The 26,865-nt window shown below is 46.4% G+C and overlaps 1 protein-coding gene across 3 annotated transcripts in view; it reads left to right on the forward strand.

Annotated features, from left to right (window-relative positions):
• The window catches only part of LOC137521084 (stAR-related lipid transfer protein 9-like), a 94,241-nt gene that overhangs the window by 20,671 nt on the left and 46,705 nt on the right, over positions 1-26,865 (forward strand). For all 3 annotated transcript variants that reach the window (XR_011022025.1, XR_011022026.1, XM_068239863.1), the window contains exons 4-6: positions 7,345-7,429; positions 11,009-11,120; positions 17,362-17,473. The gene's annotated coding sequence lies outside the window, so the exon portion shown is untranslated. The remainder of the gene's footprint in view (positions 1-7,344; positions 7,430-11,008; positions 11,121-17,361; positions 17,474-26,865) is intronic.

The following is a 26,865-nucleotide window of genomic DNA, read 5'->3' on the forward strand; positions in this document are numbered from 1 at the left end:
ACTTTTTCGGCTTGCGAGCTACTTTAAAATTTGCCGAGTCCAGGAGATCTACCAACATTTAGGTAGCTAGGTATAGGTGCTTTCAGTATAGATAGCTAGGTATAGTGTAGTTAGGTGCCTTCATTATATATAGCTAGGTGTAGGGGCCTTCTGTATAGGTAGTCAGGTACAGCATGGTAAGGTGTAGGTGCCTTCAGTGTATATATAGCTAGGTGTAGGGGCCTTCTGTATAGGTATCCAGGTTACAGTATGGTTGGGTGTCGGTGCCTTCAGTATATATACCGTATTTTTCGCCGTATAAGACGCACTTTTTCTCCCCAAAAAATGGGGAGAAAAAGTCCCTGCGTCTTATATGGCAAAGGAAGGGAATCCCCGACTTCCATGCGCCCGCCGATACGACCCGCCGCCATCGGGGATTCCCTGCCTGTGTCCCCCAGCGTCCTCATGTGTCCCCGCTGGCCTGGCCTGCCTCTCGCTTGTCTCCGGTCCCCCGCTTATGTCTCCGGGTCCCTGCAGTCAGCGGCAGCAGCTTACCTCCTCCATCTTGCCCGCGGCGATTGAAGACATGCGGCTTCCTCTAGTGCTGGCTTCTAATGACGCGTCATCAATGACGCGTCATTAGTAGCCGGCACTAGAGGAAGCCGCACGGGGAAGCCGGATGTCTTCAATCGCCGCGGGCAAGATGGAGGAGGTAAGCTGCTGCCGCTGACTGCAGGGGACCCGGAGACATAAGCGGGGGACCGGAGACACAAGCGAGGGGCAGGCCAGGCCAGCGGGGACACATGGAGGAGGTAAGCTCAGCTGCTACCGCTGACTGCAGGGGACCTGGAGACCTAAGCGGGGGACCGGAGACACAAGCGAGGGGCAGGCCAGGCCAGCGGGGACACATGAGGACGCTGGGGGGGGGGGCAAGAGGACACAGCAGGGGCGACCACAGGGGACAGGAGGACACAGGAGGTGGACCACAGGGGGGACCACAGGGTACAGAGGTGACAAGAGGACACAGGGGGGCGACCACAGGGGGGACCAGAGGACACAGGGGGGTGACCCCAGGGTACAGGGGGGGACAAGAGTACACAGCAGGGGGACCAGAGGACACAGGGGGGACCACAGAGGGAAACAAGAGGAGACGGGGCGATCACAGGGGGGACCAGAGGACACGGGGGGTGACCACAGGGCACAGGGGGGCAGAGGACACAGGGGGGCAACCGCAGGGGACAGGAGGGGACCAGAGGACACGGGGGAGGGCACAGGGGGGACCAGAGGACACAGGAGGGCACCCACAGGGTACAAGGGAGACCACGGGGTAACTACAGGGGGGGGACCAGAGGACACAGGGGGGAGACCAGAGGACACAGGGGGGAGACCAGAGGACACAGGGGAGACCACAGGACAACTTGGGTAGACAGGGTGAGATAAGAGGGCACATGAGGTACACAGGAGGACACCATTTGGGGGAGGTCATGTATAAGACACTCCTGAAATATGGATGCACCAGGTTTAGTTTATATATTTTTTTTTTCCCTGTTTTTTGCCCTCTAAACCTGGGTGCGTCTTATATTCCGGAGCGTCTTATACGGCGCGAAATACGGTAGTGGCCTTCTGTATAGGTAGCCAGGTACAGCATGGTTGGGTGTAGGTGCCTTCAGTATATATAGCTAGGTGTAGGGGCCTTCTGTATAGGTATCCAGGTACAGTATGGTTGGGTGTCGGTCCCTTCAGTGTATATATAGCTAGGTGTAGGGGCCTTCTGTATAGGTAGCTAGGTACAGCATGGTTGAGTGTAGGTGCCTTCAGTATATATAGCTAGGTGTAGTGGCCTTCTGTATAGGTAGCCAGGTACAGCATGGTTGGGTGTAGGTGCCTTCAGTATATATAGCTAGGTGTAGTGGCCTTCTGTATAGGTATACAGGTACAGTATGGTTGGGTGTCGGTCCCTTCAGTATATATAGCTAGGTGTAGTGGCCTTCTGTATAGGTAGCCAGGTACAGCATGGTTGGGTGTAGGTGCCTTCAGTATATATAGCTAGGTGTAGTGGCCTTCTGTATAGGTTGCCAGGTACAGCATGGTTAGGTGTAAGTGCCTTCAGTGTATATATAGCTAGGTGCAGGGGTCTGGGCCACTTACCTCCCTCCAGTTCCAGCAGGGTGTCTGGGGCTTGTCCTGGTCTCCCCTCCTTCAGCCGCGGTTGGAGTGCAAATGGGCGGCTAAAGGAACACTCGGGTGAAGGGGGCGGCAGGCAACGTGCGTGGATGCAGTGTGCCCAGCGCCGCCCCAGCTATGATGTTGCGGCTTCCTCCAACGCCTTTCTCCTATTGGCTACCTCTCCTCTCTGCCTCTTCCGATTGACCGGCAGCAGAATCTGACAGCTGCCGACCTCAAAATTTAATGTGACGCGGGCAAATGGCCACGATCTACCAAATGGGCAGTAGCGATCTACCGGTAGTTTGCGATCCACCTATTGGGCACCCCTGCTCTAGATGGTTCTGAGGCTTTTCTGATCTTCCAAAGGCCCTCTCCTACAGCCTTTCGGCTGTGCTCCCCTCCATGTACGCAGGTGCCTGTAGGTGTGTACGTAGGTGCAGGCTCACAGTACTTCCGGCGCCTATGCAGTATCACGGAGCCACTTATGCACAGCTTTTATCTTCGTGCATGCACAGCTTTGTGCTACTGCACAGGCATGGCCGTCCATGTGCCCCTGCTCGTACACAGAGGGGAGCGTGGCCATGCAGAGGAAGAGGGACACAGCTGGCAGCTAAGGTGTCATAAACATCAGGATCCAGAGGCTTCGCCCCTACTAAGGTAAGTATGAGGGTTTTTTTTTTTTTTTTTAAGCTTTAGGTTTACTTTAAATAAAAATTGTTTGTATGTTCTCCTCTGTAGCATGATTAGCTACTTACCTTTACTTTGTCTCTGTCAGATCCCGTTCCTCAGATATTGCCACTTCCTGTTTGTGTCCTCTAAAGGTGCCCATTAACGGTACAATATTTTACTTAGATATGATCCCAGCAAATCTAATGATCACAAGTAATTGGTGGGTAATTATTGATTGTTCCCATAAACTGATTTATTAGTGTGCTTTCTCTCTTCAGTTTCGATTGTAAAATCAAACATTCATATAGACAAAATTCTGTATACCAATTAACCACTTAAGGACCGCCCCCAGCCGATGGGCGGCGGCAAAGTCCGGGCCCAAACGACCGCAATACGCCCATCGGCGGGGGCGGCTGCGGGAGTGGTTATGCGGCGATCGCGTCATTCGTGACGCGATCAGCCGCCGGGGACTGGCTCCGCCCACCGCTCGTAGTAACCCGCCGGCCGTTCGGAAGCGCCGGCGGGTTACTAGCACCCGGATCGCCGCACTTACATTGTATAATAGGCTTTGTAATGTATACAAAGCCTATTATACTGGCTGCCTCCTGCCCTGGTGGTCCCAGTGTCCGAGGGACCACCAGGGCAGGCTGCAGCCACCCTAGTCTGCACCCAAGCACACTGATTTCCCTCCCCCTGCCCCCTGATCGCCCACAGCACCCCTCAGACCCCCCCCTGCCCACCCCCCAGACCACTGTTTGCACCCAGTCACCCCCCTAATCACCCATCAATCACTCCCTGTCACTATCTGTCAACGCTATTTTTTTTTATCCCCCCCCCCCCCCCCGCCCACTGCCCCCTCCTGATCACCCCCCCACCCCTCAGATTCTCCCCAGACCCCCCCCAGACCCCTCCCCCCGTGTACTGTATGCATCTATCCCCCCTGATCACCTGTCAATCACCCGTCAATCACCCCCTGTCTCTGCTACCCATCAATCAGCCCCTAACCTGCCCCTTGCGGGCAATCTGATCACCCACCCACACCAATAGATCGCCCGCAGATCCGACATCAGATCACCTCCCAAATCCATTGTTTACATCTATTCTCTCCTCTAAACACCCACTAATTACCCATCAATCACCTATCAATCACCACCTGTCACTGTTACCCATCAGATTAGACCCTAATCTACCCCTTGCGGGCACCCAATCACCCGCCCACACGCTCAGATTGCCCTCAGACCCCCCTTTATCAATTCGCCAGTGCAATATTTACATCTGTTATTCCCTGTAATAACCCACTGATCACCTGTCAATCACCTATCAATCACCCCCTGTCACTGCCACCCATCAATCAGCCCCTAACCTGCCCCTTGCGGGCAATCTGATCACCCACCCACACCAATAGATCGCCCGCAGATCCGACATCAGATCACCTCCCAAGTGCAGTGTTTACATCTCTTCTCTCCTCTAAACACCCACTAATTACCCATCAATCACCCCCTATCACCACCTGTCACGGTTACCCATCAGATTAGACCCTAATCTGCCCCTTGCGGGCACCCAATCACCCGCCCACACCTCAGAACGTCCTCAGACCCCAGCCCTGATCACCTCGCTAGTGCATTGCTTGCATCTATTTCCCCCCTCTAATCACACCTTGAGACACCCATCAATCACCTCATGTCACCCCCTAGCACACCTACCCATCAGATCAGGCCCTAATTTGCCCCGTGTGGGCTCCTGATCACTCGGCCAAACCCTCAGGTCCCCCTCAGACCCCCTTCCGATCACCTCCCCAGTGCATTGATTGCATCTATTTTCCCCTCTAACCGCCCCCTGAGACACCCATCAATCACCTCCTGTCACCCCCTAGCACTCCTATCCATCAGATCAGGCCCAAAACATCCTGTCATCTAAGAGGCCACCCTGCTTATGACCGGTTCCACAAAATTTGCCCCCTCATAGACCACCTGTCATCAAAATTTGCAGATGCTTATACCCCTGATCAGTCATTTTGAGACATTTGGTTTCCAGACTACTCAGTTTTGGGCCCGTAAAATGCCAGGGCAGTATAGGAACCCCACAAGTGACCCCATTTTAGAAAGAAGACACCCCAAGGTATTCTGTTAGGTGTATGATGAGTTCATAGAAGATTTTATTTTTTGTCACAAGTTAGCGGAAATTGATATGTATTGTTTTTTTTTTCACAAAGTGTCATTTTCCGCTAACTTATGACAAAAAAAAAATCTTCTATGAACTCACCATACTCCTAACAGAATACCTTGGGGTGTCTTCTTTCTAAAATGGGGTCACTTGTGGGGTTCCTATACTGCCCTGGCATTTAAGGGGCCCTAAACCGTGAGCAGTAGTCTAGAATCCAAAGGCCTCAAAATGACCTGTGAATAGGACGTTAGGCCCCTTAGCGCACCTAGGTTGCAAAAAAGTGTCACACATTGGTATCGCCGTACTCAGAAGAAGTAGTATATTGTGTTTTGGGGTGTATTTTTACACATACCCATGCTGGGTGGGAGAAATCTCTCTGTAAAAGGACAATTGTGTGTAAAAAAAAATCAAACAATTGTCATTTACAGAGATATTTCTCCCACCCAGCATGGGTATGTGTAAAAATACACCCCAAAACACATTATACTACTTCTCCTGAGTACGGCGGTACCACATGTGTGGCACTTTTTTTGCACCCTAAGTGCGCTAAGAGGCCCAAAGTCCAATGAGTACCTTTAGGATTTCACAGGTCATTTTGCGACATTTGGTTTCAAGACTACTCCTCACGGTTTAGGGCCCCTAAAATGCCAGGGCAGTATAGGAACCCCACAAATGACCCCATTTTAGAAAGAAGACACCCCAAGGTATTCCGTTAGGAGTATGGTGAGTTCATAGAAGATTTTATTTTTTGTCACAAGTTAGCGGAAAATGACACTTTGTGAAAAAAAACAATTAAAATCAATTTCCGCTAACTTGTGACAAAAAAAAAAATCTTCTATGAACTCACCATCCTCCTAACGGAATACCTTGGGGTGTCTTCTTTCTAAAATGGGGTAATTTGTGGGGTTCCTATACTGTCCTGGCATTTTAGGGGCCCTAAACCGTGAGGAGTAGTCTTGAAACGAAATTTCTCAAAATGACCTGTGAAATCCTAAAGATACTCATTGAACTTTGGGCCCCTTAGCGCAGTTAGGGTGCAAAAAAGTGCCACACATGTGGTATCGCCGTACTCAGGAGAAGTAGTATAATGTGTTTTGGGGTGTATTTTTCCACATACCCATGCTGAGTGGCAGAAATATCTCTATAAATAGACAATTGTGTGTAAAAAAAATAAATAAAACTATTGTCATTTATGGAGATATTTCTCCCACCCAGCATGGGTATGTGTAAAAATACACCCCAAAACACATTATACTACTTCTCCTGAGTACGGCAATACCACATGTGTGGCACTTTTTTGCAGCCTAACTGCGCTAAGGGGCCAAAAGTCCAATGAGCATCTTTAGGCTTTACAGGGGTGCTTACAATTAGGCACCCCCCAAAATGCCAGGACAGTGAACACACCCCACAAATGACCCCATTTTGGAAAGTAGACACTTCAAGGTATTCAGAGAGGAGCATAGTGAGTCCGTGGCAGATTTCATTTTTTTTTGTTGCAAGTTAGAAGAAATGGAAACTTTTTTTTTTTTTCTTTTTTTTTGTCAGAAAGTGTCATTTTCCGCTAACTTGTGACAAAAAATAAAATCTTCTATGAACTCACCATGCCTCTCACTGAATACTTTGGGATGTCTTCTTTCCAAAATGGGGTCATTTGGGGGGTATTTGTACTATCCTGGAATTTTAGCCCCTCATGAAACCTGACAGGTGCGCAGAAAAGTCAGAGATGCTTGAAAATGGGAAAATTCACTTTTGGCACCATAGTTTGTAAACGCTATAACTTTTACCCAAACCAATAAATATACACTGAATGGGTTTTTTTTTAATCAAAAACATGTTTGTCCACATTTTTCGCGCTGCATGTATACAGAAATTTTACTTTATTTGAAAAATGTCAGCACAGAAAGTTAAAAAAATCATTTTTTTTACCAAAATTCATGTCTTTTTTGATGAATATAATAAAAAGTAAAAATCGCAGGAGCAATCAAATAGCACCAAAAGAAAGCTGTATTAGTGACAAGAAAAGGAGGTAAAATTCATTTAGGTGGTAGGTTGTATGACCGAGCAATAAACCGTGAAAGCTGCAGTGGTCTGAATGGAAAAAAAGTGCCTGGTCCTTAAGGGGTAGAAAGACTGTGGTCCTGAAGTGGTTAATCATAGAATTGTCTTATGTTGATTTTCGCCACATACTGGGTGGTTTTCTGTACAATTTGATCTTTAAAAAAATCTGATCGCATGATGACATCCGAGAAAAAGTATTGTTCGGTTAATGGGCACCTTTTAGGTAGGAAGTTGGAATATCTCAGGAATCTAAGAGCAAGTAGTGGTGGCTAACTGACCTGCTTTCTGCACTCTGTGTTTTACATATAGAATAATGACGCAGTGTTGGCAGCACACACCTGATTACTGACTAAACTTCTCTACCATACTGGAGCGGATCATCTACTGCACACAGGTAGGATCTGTGACATTATTTGCCTTAATCAGTGAAACAGTGCAAAGAGCAAATGTAAAGGACAGGTACCCAAGAAACTTTACCTTCCCCTGTGAATGTAAGATTTAAAGTATACCTGAGCCGAAACTTGGGTACACTTTCATTCCAGAGCAGGAGACTTGGGCGCAGCAGTGAGTAACTTCGGCGGCGTCAGAAGACGGAGCTGAAGTTACTTATAAAACACTATAATTCGGGCCTCCAGCAACTGCTGGAAGCTGAATTATTTCATTCCCCACCATCCATGGTGGCCTGGAGGGGGAATAGTATTTAACATCGATGAGAATTTTGCAGGAGCAGGAAAAGCCATACAGGCTGTATCCAGCGCCCAAGTCTCCTGCGCCAATTCCTCTCGTACGCTCGGGTACAAAATTGCATACTTAAGAAGAGGGAAGCCTCTGGATCCTAATCCTTCACTCTGGGGGCCGAGCACAGACCCTCCTAAGTTCTCTGACGAGGGCTTGTCAGTAATTTGACCAGGGCTGCGCTCTTCTTGAGGCAAAAGAGTGGCCACGCCTGTCTAAGCTGAACCCGCTCATGCACAAGCAGCTCCATGCTACTGTGCAGGTGTGGCCTTGCTTATGCCAGAAGCGTGCAGGCCCCGATCAGCTGGCGGATCAAAGGACAGCAAGGAAGCCTCATTAGGATGCAGTGGATACCCTCTCCTTAGGCAATTATAATATATATATATATATATATATATATATATATATATATATATATATATATATATATATATATATATATATATATATATATATATATATATATATATATATATATATATATATATATATATATATATATATATATATATATATATATATATATATGCAGAGTGGCTTCAAGCAGGAGTGGTAGGCAGAACAATGCAGGCAGCTGAGACAATCTGGCACTATAGATCTCTCGGATGCATTGGGGCCACCAGACATACCCTAGATTCTCAGCAAAGGCAAATATGACCAACCACCTCAGCTGAGAACTACGCTGAAATTTAAGAGCCTGCATATATATGTATAGTGAAAACTTGAATTCTCTCATTTAACGTATTGTGCTCTCTGCCCGCTTCTGTCCCCACCTCCGTGAGCTTCCTCCAATCGGAAGCTAAGCCGCAACCTGCGAGGTACTTCCTGGGCCCGAAACTAGTATTGCACGGAAGTGTATTGAAAAAATATGCTTCCACGCAAGCGCGTCTCAGCACAAACGCAGAAAATGTAAAAAAAGAAAAAAGGCTACATCACCATAGACTTACATGAATTCCGGTCACCGTGCTTGCCGACCCCAACTCGCTGTTGTCCGCGCATCACATTGATGATGAAATGAAATCAAAATTTCCAACCTGCCTGACAGAATTTTTTTTTTTTTTCAATTTAACTTGAAAAAAAGTTAGAAAACTGATCAGTGCAGTAGCAGGATTGCAGTAAGGCCGGCTTCAGACTGTATACAGGGGCTGCACCACACCACCAAAAATCAGGCCTTCAGGGATTCCCGTGTTAGAATGCGGTAATCCTCTTCTGGCCGAGATCCAAACAGGAAGTGACTCTTGTTGTGGTCACTTCCTGTTTTAGAGCCGCAACATCATAATGCAAACATTGTATCAAACCCTGTTTTGCCATAGACTTACATGACTTCCAGTCCGCCGCTGAGGTTGCGTGGTAACGTTTGTTTGTCCATGTGGTAGATTGGCTACTTCTGGCACACCGCATACTGTATGAAATCACCCACAGGCTTTCATTAGCATAGCGGTGAGATGTGGTAAAATGACCCATTGCACCGCACCAGTCTGAAAGGAACCTAAGGTTTTGGTCAAAACAATCGATGTCTTTTGAAAACGGATCATTTCTATTGAACTGTATGCAGTCAGCTTCACTTTACTGGACACCACTATATTAACCATTACCTTGGCTTAGAGCGGGGATGTCAGACTTCAGTCCTCAATAGCTGAAGTCCTCACACATTTTTGGCACAGCTCAAATTGATGGGACTGAGGGCTTGTTCACACTGAGTGTTAGCCAAATTTTTTTTTTTTTTAAGCCATGGCGATTTAGCAAATTGCCCTAAAAGTGCTTGTGCAATGATTTCCTATGACAGTGTTCACATTTTAGCGTTTCAGTTTCCTTGAAATCGCAAACGCTCTACATGTACCATTTTCTGAGCACTTTGGCTCAATGGAAGGTACAGGGAAATCGCAAAATGCTTGAAAAAGTGCTTTTATTAATAAATACATTGTATTTATTTCCGGCTACACGAGTTCCTTTCCTGACTAACGTCAGGAAGTGAAAATCTTAACCGCTTAGCAAAAGCGCTTAGAAAAGAGCTCACAAAAGTGTTTTTCTAAGCGCAGGGAAAAACTCAAATACAACATTGCTAAGAGAAAAATAGATTTCCGGGAGCAGCTCATCATAACAGTAAAACTCAACTTTTAATAGACTTCCTTAAAAAGTACTTCCATGCAGCAATAAAATTGTAGATACAGAGAGATACTTATCAAGCACATGCAGTCATAGCGGTGCGGAGGATTGACTCATCCTCCGCACCTTTATCTGACTGCATGTGCTTGATAAGTATCTCTCTGTATATACAATTTTATTGCTGCATGGAAGTACTTTTTAAAGTAAACGGGAACCGCATTTAAAAAAACAAAAAATGAAGCAAATACTTGAGGGAAGGCTCTGGGTTGTATAGAGCCTTCCGTCTCCTCTCTCGGGGCTCTCTATCCTGTGCTGGCTCCCCCTGTTTCAATCCCCCACCGAAAGGATATTTGGAAGTTTTCGGGAGCCGTGTCCTCCCAAAGACGTGCGGCTCCATACTGCACAGGTGTGAGCGTGCAAGAGAGTGCGCAGGCGCAATACAGGGCCGCCCTTCTTCAGGAGCACTCGGGCTCCCTGAAGACTTCTGGAGTCTCCTTTGGCCAGGCAAAGCAGTATTTGACTAATTTAATCAAATACTGCTACCAGGCGAGCCAACACCGGAACAACGGGACCAGGAGAGGAGCCGGAAAGCTCTATAGGACCCAGAGCCTTCCCTCTCCTTGGGTAAGTATCTAATTTTTTTTTTTTTTTTTTTTTTAAAGCGGTTCCCATTTATTTTAAGGAAGTCTATTAAAAGTTGAGTTTTACTGTTATGATGAGCTGCTCCCGGAAATCTATTTTTCTCTTAGCAATGTTGGATAAACTATACATTATTCTGGATGTTGCACCATCATTCTAAATGTTTTTGCAGCTGATATATATAGTGTGCACTCGCTACACCCAACTCCTCTGCTATATTGAAAACTCAATAAATAGCCCAGCGCTTGCGATTGCACTGGCGATTTTATAATGTGAACAAAGCCTAAATCAGAAAAGGTGGTGTTCATCAACTAGAACTAATTTCTCAGTCTATCCTAAACATTGGCATGGATATGGCCGTCGAGGACTGGAGTTTAACACCTATGTTTTACAGCATGGGCATACTGTTGGATTGCCGAGCAGTTTTGTGTATTAGTATTGATGCTGCTGTATACATCTATAACAAATCCTCACCAGCTATTATATCTTTCAGGATCCTGATGTCATCAGCAGTGAACTTCCTGTAGAAAGTGGCCCAGCTCCAGAAGACAAAGGTAGTACGCTAATGCGCCCAACCAGTTGCAACAGCATGACTCCTCTGATTGGTAAGCCTTTTCTCCTGGCTATGCTGGACATGCAAACCATGGAACATAAGATAGCAGATATTCCTGAGGAATTACCGGTGGAAAACCTGGTTGGGCTGGAGCCTCAGAGCACCCACTCTGCAATGTACTGGTGAAACTCCAGAGGTTTCATGGGCTCCATCAAACGCAATCTCCAGCACAGAGATAAAACCCCAAATGTCCCTCAAACAATACCTCTGGAACCCAACGTCCGGGTCTTGGGTTATGAAGAGAACCTCCTGACGTCCTTAACCATCCTAGTATTCAGCTAGGAGAAGACTCGGGTTCAAACCTTGGGACTGTGGGAGCTTTTTCCACCTCAAGCCAGATATTTCAGCATTTCCAAAAACAAGCACCCCCTGGCCACTTTCACTTGTCTCAAGTTAGACTGCAGGCAAAAAAAAAAAAAAAAAACTTTGTCCCCAGTAAACACTGAACTTTCTAAGAAGTACTGACAAGATAAAGCTGAAGCCAAGAGACCAACATCAACCGCTAATGTTACATATTTCTCAGTTTAACTAGGAACCTCACTGCAACTATCCATCTAGTAAGGCCCAATTCACATTGGCGTTTTGAGCCAAAAGGATCCAGTGAGCGGATCCGGTCTCCGCTTCACCGGATCCGGATGGCTCAGGCGTGGCCTGGCTCACATAGTGAAAACGGATCTGATCAATGATTGATCAGATCCGTTTTCATTCAGAAAATATATACCTTATTTTCAGTAGTAGCCGGCGGTAGAGGCTTCCTCTTCTTCCGCTGTGACTACACAGTCACATGACGCGGAAGACGACGGAAGCCTTTACCGCCGGCTACTACTGAAAATAAGGTATGAATAAACCCTCAAACACCCGGCACGTCGGCACATGCCCCCATCCCCTGTGGAACAGTCTGTTTATTCACTAGTTAGAAAAAACGTTCCGTTTCTCATTGCCCCAATGCTGCAGTATTTTGTGTCCGGATCCATTCCGCTGGGCAGAACGGTCCGGAAAATTAGGGCCTGCAGCATTTTTTAGATCGGTGGACCGGAACGTATCCGTACCAACGGACGCATGTGAATGGATCCAATCTGTTAACATTGGATCCATTCACATCAGTTCCGTTTGTACAGTATACGTAACGATCCGGAAGAAAACGCTAATGTGAACCGCGCCTAAGCCATAGAACTCTATACAAAGAACAGCTTGTCCTGCTGAAACGTCTGAGTAACACTGATGATGAGATGCACCTAGGTTTAGAGGACATAAAACAGGGAAAAAATATACTAAACCTGGTGCGTCCATGGTGCAGGGTCATTTTATGGACCTTTTTGCCCCCATTTATTCTGTCCCCCTTGTGCCTTCCTTGTACCTCTTGTGTCGCTTTGTCTCCTTATTTGTCCTCGTCTCCTCATTTATCCCCATGTCCTCCTTCATCTCCATGTCCTCCAGTGTAATTTGTCCTTCTGTGTCATCTCTCTCCCATGCAGCCAGTGCGGTGTGCGCCGCTTCGGTCCGCACATAGCCTTCGACAAGCCTTGAAAAGCTATATACCAATCAGGTAGGGGTGGTGCCCCAGACCCACCAATCACAGCTGCACACTGCTCCCTTTCTTAACTGGAACCGATGATTTTTGTGGGCGAGACCACGGCTCCATCATTGGTGCACTCCCTCAGCAGCAGTAACCAGATGCCAGGGTACTTCCTGCTGATTGGAGAGGCATGCACCTATCACGCCATACCTATGATGCCTAAGGGCACCCCTGGCACAGTGTCTGGGACTGGTGGCAGCAGACGCTGCAATATGAAGGAATTTGTGGGGGACACCTGGCGCCAATCCGAATGTGTTATTATTCGGACTATAAGATACACAGACACACTTTAGGGGGAGAAAAGGTGCATCTTATAGTCCGAAAAAATATGGTGCTTTTCATTACATTTGAAAGTGTATTTCAACATTGTAAGCACGTTCTCTGGCCAGTTGATGAGCTAACTCTGTTTATATGAGTCTCTAAAGACAACTAGAGAACTACCGTATTTTCCGGACTATAAGACGCACTTTTTCTCCCCCTAATGTAGGGAGAAAAAGTTCCTGCGTCTTATAGTCCAAAGGCAGGGAGCCCCCGACTTGCCAATATTAACCGCTGACCTGCCACGATGTCGGAGACTCCCTGCACTCACCGGTGTCCTAAACTTTCCCTGCATGAATGCAATTAGCGGCAGCCGCTGTCACTCGCCTCATTGCTGGAGCCTGCGGTGATGAGCTGCTGCCGGCCCCCTCCTGTCCTCGGTGTTGTCCTCGGTGTTGTCCTCGGTGTGTCCGGCGTCTGGATCGATTTCCCCCTCTGTTAATATAACAAGCAGCGGCAGCCGCGGGCATCACATACCTCATCCTTGGAACCCGCACGGTCAGGCGCTTCCCTCTCACATGCCTTCACTCTAGTGCCGGTCGCGTCTGGATGATGATGCCCGCGGCTGCCGCTGCTTGTTATATTAACAGAGGGGGAAATCGAGCCGGACACACAGAGGACAACACCGAGGACAGGAGGGGGCCGGCAGTGGCTCATCACCGCAGGCTCCAGTGATGAGGTGAGTGATAGCGGCTGCCACTGCCGCTAATTGCATTCATGCAGTAGGACATAGAGGGGGACATCAGGAAGACAGGAGGCAGCCAGAAGCTCATCACTGCGGGCTCCAGCGATGAAGCGAGTGATGGAGGGGGACATCAGAAGGACACAAAGGGATACATATTAAGGACTTGAAGGGGGGCAAATGGAGGACTTAAAGAGGGATATTTAGAGGACACTCTGGGGAAAAATCTGGACACAAAGTGGGACATTTGGAGGACACGAAGGGGAAAATCTGGAGGACACAAAGGGGGATATGATATTGATACAAAGAGGGACATAAATGGGGCATTAGAAGGAAACCAAGGGGACAGGAGGAGGGCACCAAAGGGAAAGAACATCTACAAGATGCCCCTGGACCGTAGATGCACCAGGTGTAGTTTTTTTCGCCCCCCCCCAATGTTTGCCCTCTAAACCTAGGTGCGTCTTATAGTCTGAAAAATACGTAAGTTCTTTGATTTAAATGTACCTGAGGCAAAATGTGACATGAGATAAACTGGTATGTGCAGTACAAAATACTAATAACCAGGCTGTTTTACCTGCTTTATTTTGCTGCCTGAAAAAGTTAATTTCTAGGCATGTAAGTGAGAGATTTTGTCTTGCCAGTAGATTGTTGGGTATATAGTAAACATCAACGATAAGCAAATTACAGACATAAGTTTCCTGGGAGAATACAACTTCTGAGGGCAGGGATAAATAAAATACATGAACTATTGATCTTTTTCTAACTTTGGGACACTTAATAGGCTGACACTGATTAGAGACTGAGGGCGCGATTCCACTAGAGCGGCGCGCGTCTGGGATACGCGAACCGGCTCTTCCGGGTCTGCGGGGAAAGCACATGAATCCCATCAGCCGTGCCATGCACGGCTATGGGATCCGCAGCCTCCCGCGCCGATTCGGATGGAAAAGCCGGCCGTATCGCTAGCGGTAGCGATTCGGCCGGCGTTACCATTGCACCCTATGGCAGAGTTTCCCCGCACTATTCGCCTGCGGGGAAACTCTGCGGATTTGCGGCGGTTTCCGCTCAAGTGGAAACGTGCCCTAAAACATTCAACCTACTTTGTAGATGTTTAACCTGCTCCCGACCACCTAACGCCGATTGGCAGTAGCAGTGTAGCTCTCTGGGGACCACCAAAAGGAGTCATCTCGCTTCTTGCGAGATTAGCAGGGAACAAGCACCCGCATGAGCCTGTGTTCCCTGCACTACGCAGAGGGGGTCGCCGCAATCAAGCCTGCCAGCTCAGATTTAAAAAAAAAAAAAAAAAAAAAAAGGTAAAACATACAGTGCTTTGGTCTAGATAACAATCTAATCCTTATCGTAGGCATACTGTATGCCTATGTATGCATCATGTAATGTGTGAATGGTAGTGTAGGGCCAAATTAGGAGGGGAAGCGGGAGGTATATAAAAAAAAAAAAAAAACATTTTGCTCTTTAACCGTTATGTTTACTACTCCTAAAAATGACTTTATTTCATCAGTTTATTTTTACCTCAGGTTCACTTTATAAGCTTCAAAGATAAAACAGTTAGGATGTGTCAGTATTTTTTGTCAGAGTAATTAAAAAAAAAAAGTCAGATTCTGATACATTAAATTCACTCCATAATCCACAGTGATTTCTATAGCAACCTTGTTGTTTGTACAGTTTTCTAAAACGTGTGGGCTAATTCTATTAACACCTTGTGGGGTATTCCTTTAACCATGCTGTGCTAATAGACAAGCAGCTTTGGTGATCATCACTAAAGCACATGAAGGCCTCGATTCACTAACCGGCACTAAGCCGGTTAGGTGGCCTTAGCAGTTAGTGGGCGCAAACCACAGTGTTAGGTGGTTTGCCCACAGGACCACCCACATCGCGCGCAGTAATAGTGCACGGTGCAATGATAACATCGCACACGCTGCCTTGTCAGTGTATCCGTTTTCGACACACTGGGTGCGACGTTTACAAGGTAGCGGGTGCGACATTATCGTCACACTGCGCACTATTACTGTCTCGCCGCGCGCGATGTGGGTGGTCTTGTGCGCTATGTAGCTTTGAGGGACTATTAGTGCCCGCAAAGCTACTTATGGGGCACGAAATGGCTGTTCACTCCGGCGCTATCACTTAGCGCCGGTTAGTGAATTAAGCCCTAAGTGTCCAAATCACCAGAAATGCTCCCTTCATTTCAGGTACATTAGAAGACATAACATGAATGGTTTTTGTGCAAATGACCTGAATTGATGTAACCCCAGTAAGATTAACCATCAGCATAAAATGGATGTTACACAAATACATAACTAGCGGGCACGTCTTACAGGGAACCTTAACATATGGATATGGAAGTTTCCTTTTAAACAGTACCAGTTGTTTGTCAGTTTTGCTGATCTCTTTGGCTAGAGTAGTGGCTGAATTACACACCTGAAACAAGCATGCAGTTAATCCAGTCTGACTTCAGTCAGAGCACCTGATCTGCATGTTTGTTGAGGGGCTGTGACTAACTGTATTAGAGACACAGGATCAGCGGGAGAGTCAGGCAACTGGTATTATTTTAAAAGGAAAAATCCATATCCTTCTCAGTTTAGGTTCCCTTTAAGTCTGGATACAAAATGGCTACTACTGCTGTGAGTAGACAGCGGGTCCTTTTAAAACTACGTTGCAATGAAATGAATTATGCTTGGTTAAAGGACTTACGGGCCCAAAACAGGAAAAAAATGTCTTTACCTGTATGAATTTGTAACGCACGGAGGACGCCATCCGCGCCCTCCGTGCAGCTCCGCCGGGTCCCCGCTGCTTTTGCTCCCCCCCAGCCGGACCCCGACCCCACAGCCCGGGTCGGTCGCTCCTTCCTCCTCAAATATGGCCGCCGGAGGAGGCCGCGGCTGCGCAGTCCGCACCGATGCGAGTGCGGCTGCGCAGCTCTAGGGCCTCCCTCCCCGATCCACACGCGTGCGAATGGCGTCCTCCGTGCGTTACAAATTCATACAGGTAAAGACATTTTTTTCCTGTTTTGGGCTCGTAAGTCCTTTAAGGTGGTTGTTGTCAATAGATGGAACTATTGTAATAATATAAATAAATGTTCCTCTATACACTAAATATCTTGTTTATTTTAATTTTATTTTGGTAAACCCAATCATATTTTTCCATTTTGATAGTTATTGTAAACGTAACAGTGTGCTGATGGCATGCAGTATTTAAGACTTCCCGCAAACTTGTAGTGAAAATGGCACAATAAATACAATTCCTCATTTTTTACAATATTCATTTAGACAGTGTTTGCCCACTTTTAAAATCTTTCCTCACCCCGATTTACATTCTGACATTTATCAAAGGGGGCTACTGTTTAGGGCTGAAACCCACTAGCAGCCTTTTCTAAGCGCTAGTGGTTTAAAAACCTGTTAGCTAATACAATGCTAAAAAAAATCATATTGCTCAAGTGGGATCACACCCATAGCATTACATTAGCGTGAGCTTTTCAAATCATAAGCGCTTAGAAATTGCTTAGTAACGTACTGCTAGTAGGTTCCAGGCCTTAGTCCTGCCAGCTGATCTCTGGAGAATGTTTGTTTACTGAGAGGTCTATGCACAGAGGGAGATACTGCTTGCCTTACAGTTGAAAAAAATACGTTCTTTCTCTTAACGCAGCGAGGATCACAGACAGCAAATTATCAGGACCATGGTCATGACATCACATTGTGGGAGTGGTTTCGCTGCAATACCAGTCATACAGACCCCCTTGGTGATCTATTTGAAATAGGTAAAGATTTCTCATGATAAATGGGTTATTGCCTACTGATTGGGATGAAGTTCAATCCTTGGTTAAAGTTCCTCTTTAAAAAAAACTGTAATGACATACCATGGGTAGGGAACCTATGGCTCGGGAGCCAGATGTGGCTCTTTTCAGGGCTACATCTGGCTCACAGTTAGGGGTTGATTTACTAAGCTACACTGCTCAAGCAGCAGTTTGCTATTCCCAATGTGACTCTGGCCTAAACGATCTTTTGAAGAAAAAATAAAATAGTACAGTTTAAGACCCTGCCTTATTTTCAAGGAACACGTGTCAGAAGCATTTCTGATGTGGAAACCAGGATAAATAATGGTTATACTGCATAATTTATTACATTCTGCTACTGTATATGTCAGGGGTCAGGAACTTATTTGTCTGAGAGCCATAAACGCCACATTTTAAAATATAATTCTGTGAGAGCCATACAATAGATTTCAAACTGGGATAGTGTGCCTGCGCAGCAGAGAGCTCATGTCCTTGTTGCCATGGGTATGTGTACACAGTTGATCCTCCGGGTAGGGGAAGTGTGGCCATGGGTATGTGTACACAGTTGATCCTCCGGTTAGGGGAAGTGTCAGACATGTCTTCAGCTTATCTTGGGTTTCAGCAACATCAGCAATTTCCCTGAGAGCCAGACAGGAGAAATACCCACTAACAGCTTGTACAATTAGCTAGCTGACGTGGGGTTTGGTTCACTTTGTTGGATGAGATCCTTACTTTGATTGGCCCAACAGACTGTCACTTTACAGGCAGCTTATTGGTCCAAAGTCAAGTGACAGACAGCCTATTGGGCCAATCAAAGTGCGGGGATCTCGTCGGGGTCAGCCATACACCCCTGATATTACAATTAAAGGGGTTCTGTGGGGGGGTTAAAACAAAAACTGACACTTACCTGGGGCTTCTACTAGCCCCCTGCAGCTGTCATGTGTCCGCACCGTCCTCTAAGATCCTCCGTTCCCTGCCGCCATCATCGTTCAATTATTTGTCGCTAGCGCTTTCAAAAGCGCTAACATAATATATGGCAGTGGTCTCACAGCGGGGATCGCTGGCGATTTGCATTTTGCAGAAAACGAAAAATGTTTTTAGAGTGATCACGGTTCTAATGTTTAAACATTGTGAATCTCGATTGCTCAAAAATCACAAAAATGTCCAGTGAGAAATTGGGAAAAACCCCTCTGCAAAACACAATCTCTCACTGGACATTTTTGTAATTTTTTTTTTTGAGCAATCGAGATTCACAATGTTTAAACATTAGAATCGTGATCACTCTAAAAACATTTTTCGTTTTCCGCAAAATGCGAATCGCCGGCGATCAAATAGTGGCGGCGGGGAACAGAGGATTGTAGAGGATGGTGTGGACGCACACACACACACACACACACACACACACACACACACACACACACACACACACACACACACACACTCACTCACTCACTCACTCACTCACTCACTCACTCACTCACTCACTCACTCACTCACTCACTCACTCACTCACTCACTCACTCACTCACTCACTCACTCACTCACTCACTCACTCACTCACTCACTCACTCACTCTGCAATATCAGGATTGCATAGATTGTGAAAGAGATAAGATAATACTTTTCTATCATTCTCCCAGTACAAGACTGTTTCTGTGATACTTGTTCAGATGTATTTGTATATTATCATTATTAAAGAGACCCTGTACTGAAAAAGTGCCCCGGGGGGTACTTACCTTGGGACGGGAAAGCCTCTGGACTCTCTCGGGGGTGCTGTAGAGGCTCTCGGCTTGGAAATAGCCAATCCCAGTCAGGTCCACTCTACTGTGCAGACTCAGACTTGCACCTGCGCAGTAGAGCGGACCTGACTGGGATCAGCTATTCCCAAGCCACTACTGCACCTGTGCTGGACCCGGGAATGTAAATATTTACATGCCCGCCGTTCAGAGTGGCATAGCAAGACCACGGTGGGACGGAGGACGACAGGGGAAGCCTCGATCGGTTCCAGAGGCTTCCCCCTCCCGAGGTGAGTACCCCCTAGGGGCATTTTTTTTTCATACAGATACTCTTTAAGCCTCAGAAATTCTTAAAACATATACTGTACTCCCTGAGGCCTACTAAAGTACACCCGGGGGTACACGTACGCCATGTTGAGAACCTAACAGCTATTGGGTACTCTAAAGTACTGCAACATTTATCTGGGACCCATCCGATCACAGTAAGTATTGCTAAAGGATGAATGAAATGGCGTGTGTGAAGTTGCTGTAGCATACTGTACATTTAATGGCAACAATGACACTTTGTAAAAATGTACTGCAGATACTGTATATGCTTACAATTACAAGACTGCTATATGACAAAAGGCGATAAATAAAATCAGCGTCAGGCATTGCGGTGGCTCGTGATTGGTTGTTTACCCAGTAATGGAGGGGTTAGGGTAAGATGTACTGCCCCTTTAACACGTGTGCTCTGGGTACAGAAAAAGAGTCCTATGTAAATCTTCATTAGTAGATGAATTCCCCCGGCCATTCTTAAACATAGGATAAAAAAAATCAGTACTTTTCCGTTAGCCGGGCATAAGTGTAATAGGGCAAAGTAACATGTTCTGTGAGGCCGTTAGCCGCCCGCAACTTGCGCCCGGCTAATGGAAAAAGTACCAAAAATTCTTTGTCGGCTTTAGGGTTGCTGCAGTATGACCGTATACCGCAGTTTGATTGTGCATGGTAATCGTACTTTGCACAATCCTGGTTTACCGGTTTTAGGGGGTGGGACATTGGCGGTGAAGAGAACGGCCGCATCGGCGGGGAGAGCGGGCAGAAACTCACCTTCGTTTGGCCACATGCGGCTACAATCTACTTCCTCCCAGGCGTAGTCGCTTTGGTAACACCATCCCCTGTGATGTCATCACAGGGAGCCCCTTGTGATTTCATCACGGGGCGCTGTTATTAATGTGACGATGCCTAGGAAGAAGGAGATAGATGCTGCGTGTGGCTGACTGAAGGCAGGTGAGTTGTTTCTGCTTGCTCTCCCCCACCGCACACTGGAGGCACCTATATCGGGGCAACTATACTAGCTATCTAACTGGGAGCAACTATTAGGGCTGAGCTCTCGGATTCCGAATTTCGAGTTTGCCATCGGAATTTGGCAGTTCCGAGTAAGCACTCGAAAATTCGGCAATTCAGAGTACCGAATTCGCGTTTATATTGAAGTCAATAGTGCTAAATTCCGTGGTTAATTGTAAAGCCCCCTTACATGCTATCATCACCAAATTTGGCATGTATATTAAGCAGATGAGTAGGAACATGGTAAAAAAAAAAACATTTTGTGAAAAGACCTTAGTTTTTGAGTTAAACGATTTTAAAGTTTCATAGGAAAAATGGTTTTTAAACTGTAAAATGACACTGCTGCAGTACAGGTTACTGCATTCCGAGTTCTACATACAAATTGTATACATTTCATGAAAACAGACAGCGTGGGGTCTCCCCTCCCAAGCCTCCTTAACCCCTTGTCCCCCATGCAGGCTGGGATAGCCAGAATGCGGAGTCCCGGCCACGTGGGGCTTCGCACCCTGAGCTATACCAGCCCGCATGGTCCATGGTATGGGGGGGCTCTGGAGGAGAGGGGCGGCCAACCGTCCCCAGAGCCCTTGTCCAATCTATGGATAAGGGGCTCTTCCCCACCTCTGGTGCCCGAGGAGGAGGTGGGGGCCGCCAACGTCCTGGGGGGTTTATGGTGCCATCCGGGGGTCCCCTTTAACAAGCAGACTCCGGAAGCCGCCTCCTCCCCAGGAGAAATGAGTATAGGGGTACACGAAACCCCCTTACCCATTTCAGCAGAGAGTTAAAAAAAAGAAACAAAAACACGACAACGGAAAAAGTCCTTTATTGCTCTGGATTAACCAGGGATACTTACCTTGCAATAATCCCACGCCAGTATCCTCAGGAGTGGTCCCACGCCAGTATCCTCAGGATTGGTCCCACGCACCCACCCAACTCCCGGGGCTGAATGGCTATAGACGGCCTCTGCAATCTGTATTGCATAAGCTAGAAACACGAAAATTGTTTGCTAAAACAAGAATTTCCCAGAACGTCATTGGACAGCACCCCTGGATGAGACCTGTCTCCCTCCCCACCGTGGACAGGAACTGCAAGATAAGAGATTTGCATAACAAATAGGCAGCAGTGTATCTAGGAGTAACTTACCCTAATGCCTCAGTTCAGTTTCCTGTCCCGGACGGGATGCGGAGGGAGAGGTCTCCAGGGTGCTATCCACGGCAGGCGTTCGGGGGCAGCGGCTATCAGGACTCTAAAGTGACGCTGTTCAGTGAACAGCCAGAGTCCTGCAGCGTGAAGGAGGCTTCTCCGATGGAGGCAGCAGCAATATACGCACAGGCGCGCGAGGAAGGAGGAACTTCCGGGTCAACCCGGAAGTAGTCACGCAAGCGCGTCCAGCGTGATTCAGAGGATGCGGCAGGGGCTGCGGCGGTGATGGTGAATCAGCTGCAGCTGATTCACTCAGGTAAATTCATTGGGGCTTTTTGGCGGCATGCGCCGCAGCGGGGCACTAATTGTCATTAATTAAACGGCAGGTGCCGCCCCTCAGGTGATGTCAGAGTCCATATATATATATATATATGTTAATCCCTTTCTCACTCTGTTTGTTTGTGAGCATGGAGGACGCAGCTGGGTCAGCTCCTGCGCAGTCTGCCAGGCCTGCCCAAGACCCCTCTCTGGCAAGTACTGATGTTATCATGCTGGGTGTATATATATATATGTTTATATATTAAGAGGGGATACTAATGGTAGTCTTTGTCTATTGTTTTTTATAGCCTGAAAAACATGACAAAACTGATAAAGCTACTGCTGTGCAATCCAGTCAGCATGGATCTAGTGGGTCTAGCAAATCCGGGAAGAAATGGGCCATTTGTTTTAGTCGTTTTTCATCTTCATCTTCAAAGAAGCTATGTCAAGACTGTACTAATAAACTAGTGAAGGATGAATCCCCGGTTATATTTAAGGATCTGATGGGCTGGATGCGGGCAGAAATGTCTTCAGCCATTAAGGAAATTAAGGACTCTGCTATTTCGGCTCAAACCACAGCTCCTAGTTCTGCGGATATGCCTGGTCCTAGCAGTATGGTTCCTATTGTGCCCAATGTTAATGCAGCACCCTCTCTAGTCCCAACTCCGCATACTGGGCCGGCAGGGTCAAGAGGAAATAGAGAAAGTGATGCCGAAGGTTCAGAACTTTCTGAGGGAGAAATTTCTGAATTGGAGGAGATACCTGAAGGGGAGGAAGTAGAGGGTACAGATAGGCCTCAAAAATTTGCCTTTTCTCCTGATTCAATGAAGGACCTTTTGTCCTCCATGCATGAAATTATGGGCATTAAATCTGAACAGAAGCCATTAACTCCCCTGGATCAGATGTATGAAGGTTTGGCGGACCCCCAGTCTCGTTTTATTCCAGTCCATTCTACCCTAAAATCTATGATTAAGAAGGAATGGGATAATCCTGAGAAACGGGCCTTTTGGCCTAAATCTTTATCTAAACGTTATCCCTTTTCTCCTGAGGACCAGGAATGTTGGGGTCCTCCGCCAAAGCTGGATCCATTTTTTTCTAGGGTATCTAGAAAGTCTGACTTGTTGTTTGAGGATTTCGGGAATCTTAAAGACCCGATAGATAAAAAGATGGATAACGTTTTGAGGAGAGCTTGGGAATCTTCCTCATTAACCTTCAAACCAGCAATAGCATCTACAGCAGTTAGTAGATCTCTCAAATCATGGCTTTCAGACTTACAATTTAAAATCGCCAATGGGGTCTCTAGAGAGGAAATGCTCAAGGACTTCCCAAAAATTATGAATGCCTCTAATTATATGGTTGATGCAGCAGATGATACCGTGAAGCTGACAGCTAGGACCACAGCGTTAGTTAACTCTGCTAGAAGGGGTGTATGGGTTAAGACCTGGAACGGAGATATCTCGTCCAAATCTAAACTTTGTGGTATCCCTTGTGAAGGAAAACTTTTGTTCGGGTCTAGATTGGATGACACTCTAGATCGTACGGCAGACAGTAAGAAGAATTTTCCTAGAAAACGGCCATTTCAAAATAAGCGGCCATTTCGGGCCCCCTCAAAAAATGAGCCGGAAAACAAGTCTTCCAGAAATAAGAGATGGGCCCCTTATAGACAACAGAAACCGCGTTTTGGCACCACTAGTGCCAAAAAGACAGATAAACAATGACGCCATCATTCCGGTGGGGGGGAGAGTGTCACATTTTTTCGAGAAATGGCAACAACAACTTCAGAACCAGTGGCTACTGAATATCGTGCTAGAAGGTTACAGAATAGAATTCATTCAACCCCCCCCCCCTCACAACTTTGTCCTAACTCCTTGCCCAAGAAATCAATCATTAAGAATAGCTCTCCAAGCAGAAGTGAAGTCACTCCTTCAAAAAAGAGTAATCCGAGAGGTTCCAAGTATGCAAAGGGAACAGGGGTTTTACTCCCCAGTCTTTCTGGTAAAAAAGCCTCAGGGGGATTATCGATTTATTCTAAATCTAAAGACTCTAAATCTAATAGTAAAATACAGGAAGTTCAGAATGGACAATATTCGATCTGTGATTCATCTCTTACAGAGCAACGATTACTTAGCATCCATAGACTTGAAGGATGCTTACCTACATCTACCGATCCACCTATCTTCTCAACAGTACTTGAGGTTTGCCGTATGGATGGAAGGGAAGGTAAGACACTTTCAATTTATTGCCTTACCTTTTGGATTATCTTCAGCTCCATGGTTATTTACTAAAGTTACAGCTGAAATGTTAGCCCTTCTTAGGTTAGAAGGGGTTAATATTGTTGGTTACCTAGATGATTTCCTATTATGGGGTGCTTCTGCCAGCTCCGTTAGTACTCAACTTTCTAAAACTATACGCCTCCTCCAGGACCTAGGTTGGATAATTAATTGGAATAAATCTTCCCTAGTCCCTTCCCAGCGACTAGAATTCCTGGGATTCTATATTTCCACCAGAGAAGAAAGATTGTTTTTACCTGATAGGAAGATCAATGCTATCCTTAATAATGTTTTGTCTTTTCAGAAATCAAGGAGCATATCTTTAAGGAAAGCTATGGCAGTGCTAGGCCTTCTGACTTCCTCCTTCCCGGCAGTCCAATGGGGCCAGTTCCACTCAAGATTTCTCCAGTCATGGATTCTAAGGTCATGGAACAGGTCTCTAGCATCACTAGACAGAAAACTCATCATTCCACACAGTATAAAGGCCTCTCTTCTATGGTGGCAGGAAGCAATACACCTTTCCCCAGGTCGTCTGTGGAATTATCCACAACAAGTTACAATTACAACCGATGCCAGCTTGTGGGGTTGGGGAGCCCACTTCAATTCCCAACCAGCACAGGGGGAATGGAGTGTTGCAGAGAGGTCACAATCCTCAAACAGCAGAGAACTGGAAGCAGTATGGCAAGCCTTGCGGCATTTCAACCACCAAATCAGAGACTATCATGTCAAAATAGAGACAGACAACAGGAGTGTGGTAGCCTTCTTAAACAGGCAGGGGGGCACGAGGAGTCGGAGCTTATGGGAAACGACAGCAAAAATCCTCTTTTGGGCAGAGAAGAATCTCAGGTCCCTGACAGCAATACACTTGAAGGGAACATCGAACCAGGTGGCAGATTACCTAAGCAGGAAGAAACTGGATCCAAACGAGTGGTCTCTGGATCAGCAAATATTCCACCAGGTGGCACTACAGTGGGGATACCCGGAAATAGACCTATTTGCAAGAAGGGGAAATGCAAAATGTCAACAGTTCTGTGCTCTGTTTCCAAAGGATCTTCCATGGAAAGTGGACGCCTTTACGGTGGATTGGGGGATTGCAAGAATGTATGCCTTTCCTCCAATACCACTTTTATCAAGGGTAATAAAGAAGATTGTCCAGGACCAAGCCCGAGTAATCCTAATAGCTCCACTTTGGCCGAAGAGGCCATGGTTCACATCTCTGAAAAAATTAGCAGTTTTAGATCCGATTGTCTTTCCTCTTCTTCCACACCTAATATCGCAGGGGCCAGTATTATCCGGATCTAGCAAGGCTACACCTTTCAGCTTGGAACTTGAATGGGGCATCCTAAAAGCAAAGGGGTTTTCGGATGGCCTGTCAGAGACTTTAATACAAAGTAGGAAGAAAGTGACGCATACAATATATCAAAAGGCCTGGAGGGTATTTAGCGAATGGTGTTTAGAAAGATCTTGTGACAGGGATTCACTTACATCCGTATTGGAGTTTCTGCAATGCGGATATAAGAAGGGCCTAAGCATAAGTACACTTAAGGTTCAGGTGTCCGCCATCAGTGTTTATTTGGAGAGACGTCTTGCACAAGAAGAATTAGTGATATGGTTTTTTCAGGCCTTGAAAAGACTAAAGCCTATAATAAGATTCAAAGTTCCTGCATGGGACTTAAATACTGTATTACAGGGATTATGTGAATCCCCTTTTGAGCCTTTAACAGAAATTTCAGACAAATTCCTTACTTTAAAGACGGCCTTCCCGTTGGCAATTACGTCAGCTAGAAGAATAGGCGAGCTACAGTCGTTATCGATTAAAGAACCTTACTGTATGATCTCGGAAGATAGAATTACGCTTCGCCCTGATGCGGCTTTTCTACCAAAGGTAGTCTCCTCTTTTCACAGGAATCAGGAAATCTTCTTACCTTCCTTTTGTGAAAATCCTACCAATGATAAGGAGAAGAAATTGCATTGTCTGGATGTCAGGAGATGCCTATTACATTACTTGAATAGAACAGCCCCCTGGAGGAAAACGGAGACTATATTTGCTTTATTTGCCGGAAAATTCAGAGGAAACAAAGCTTCAAAGGCGACGCTGGCACGATGGATAAAGCAGGCAATTGCTTCAGCATATCAGACTCAGGGGAAACAATTAAAATCTCCCATCAGAGCACATTCCACAAGAGGAATATCAACTTCCTGGGCAGAGAGGGCAGGGGCATCTATAGATCAGATCTGCAGAGCTGCTACCTGGTCGAATCAGAATACCTTTGTAAAACACTATCGCCTGAATATATCGGCTGGAACAGACCTTTCCTTTGGAAGGAAGGTGTTGCAGGCAGTGGTCCCTCCCTAAGACTAATATCTTGTATATCGTCACATCCAGGGGTGCTGTCCAATGACGTTCTGGGAAAGACAACTTTACTTACGGTAACGTCTTTTCCAGTAGTCAGGACAGCACCCCTGCAACCCGCCCTTTTTTGGGTGGAGTAACGATCATGTAAGTATTGGGCTACGGTCCGTGTCATCTATTGTATTAACTGAGGCATTAGGGTAAGTTACTCCTAGATATACTGCTGCCTATTTGT

The sequence above is a fragment of the Hyperolius riggenbachi genome, chromosome 6 (genome assembly GCF_040937935.1).
Source record: "Hyperolius riggenbachi isolate aHypRig1 chromosome 6, aHypRig1.pri, whole genome shotgun sequence".
NCBI classification, from domain to species: domain Eukaryota; kingdom Metazoa; phylum Chordata; class Amphibia; order Anura; family Hyperoliidae; genus Hyperolius; species Hyperolius riggenbachi.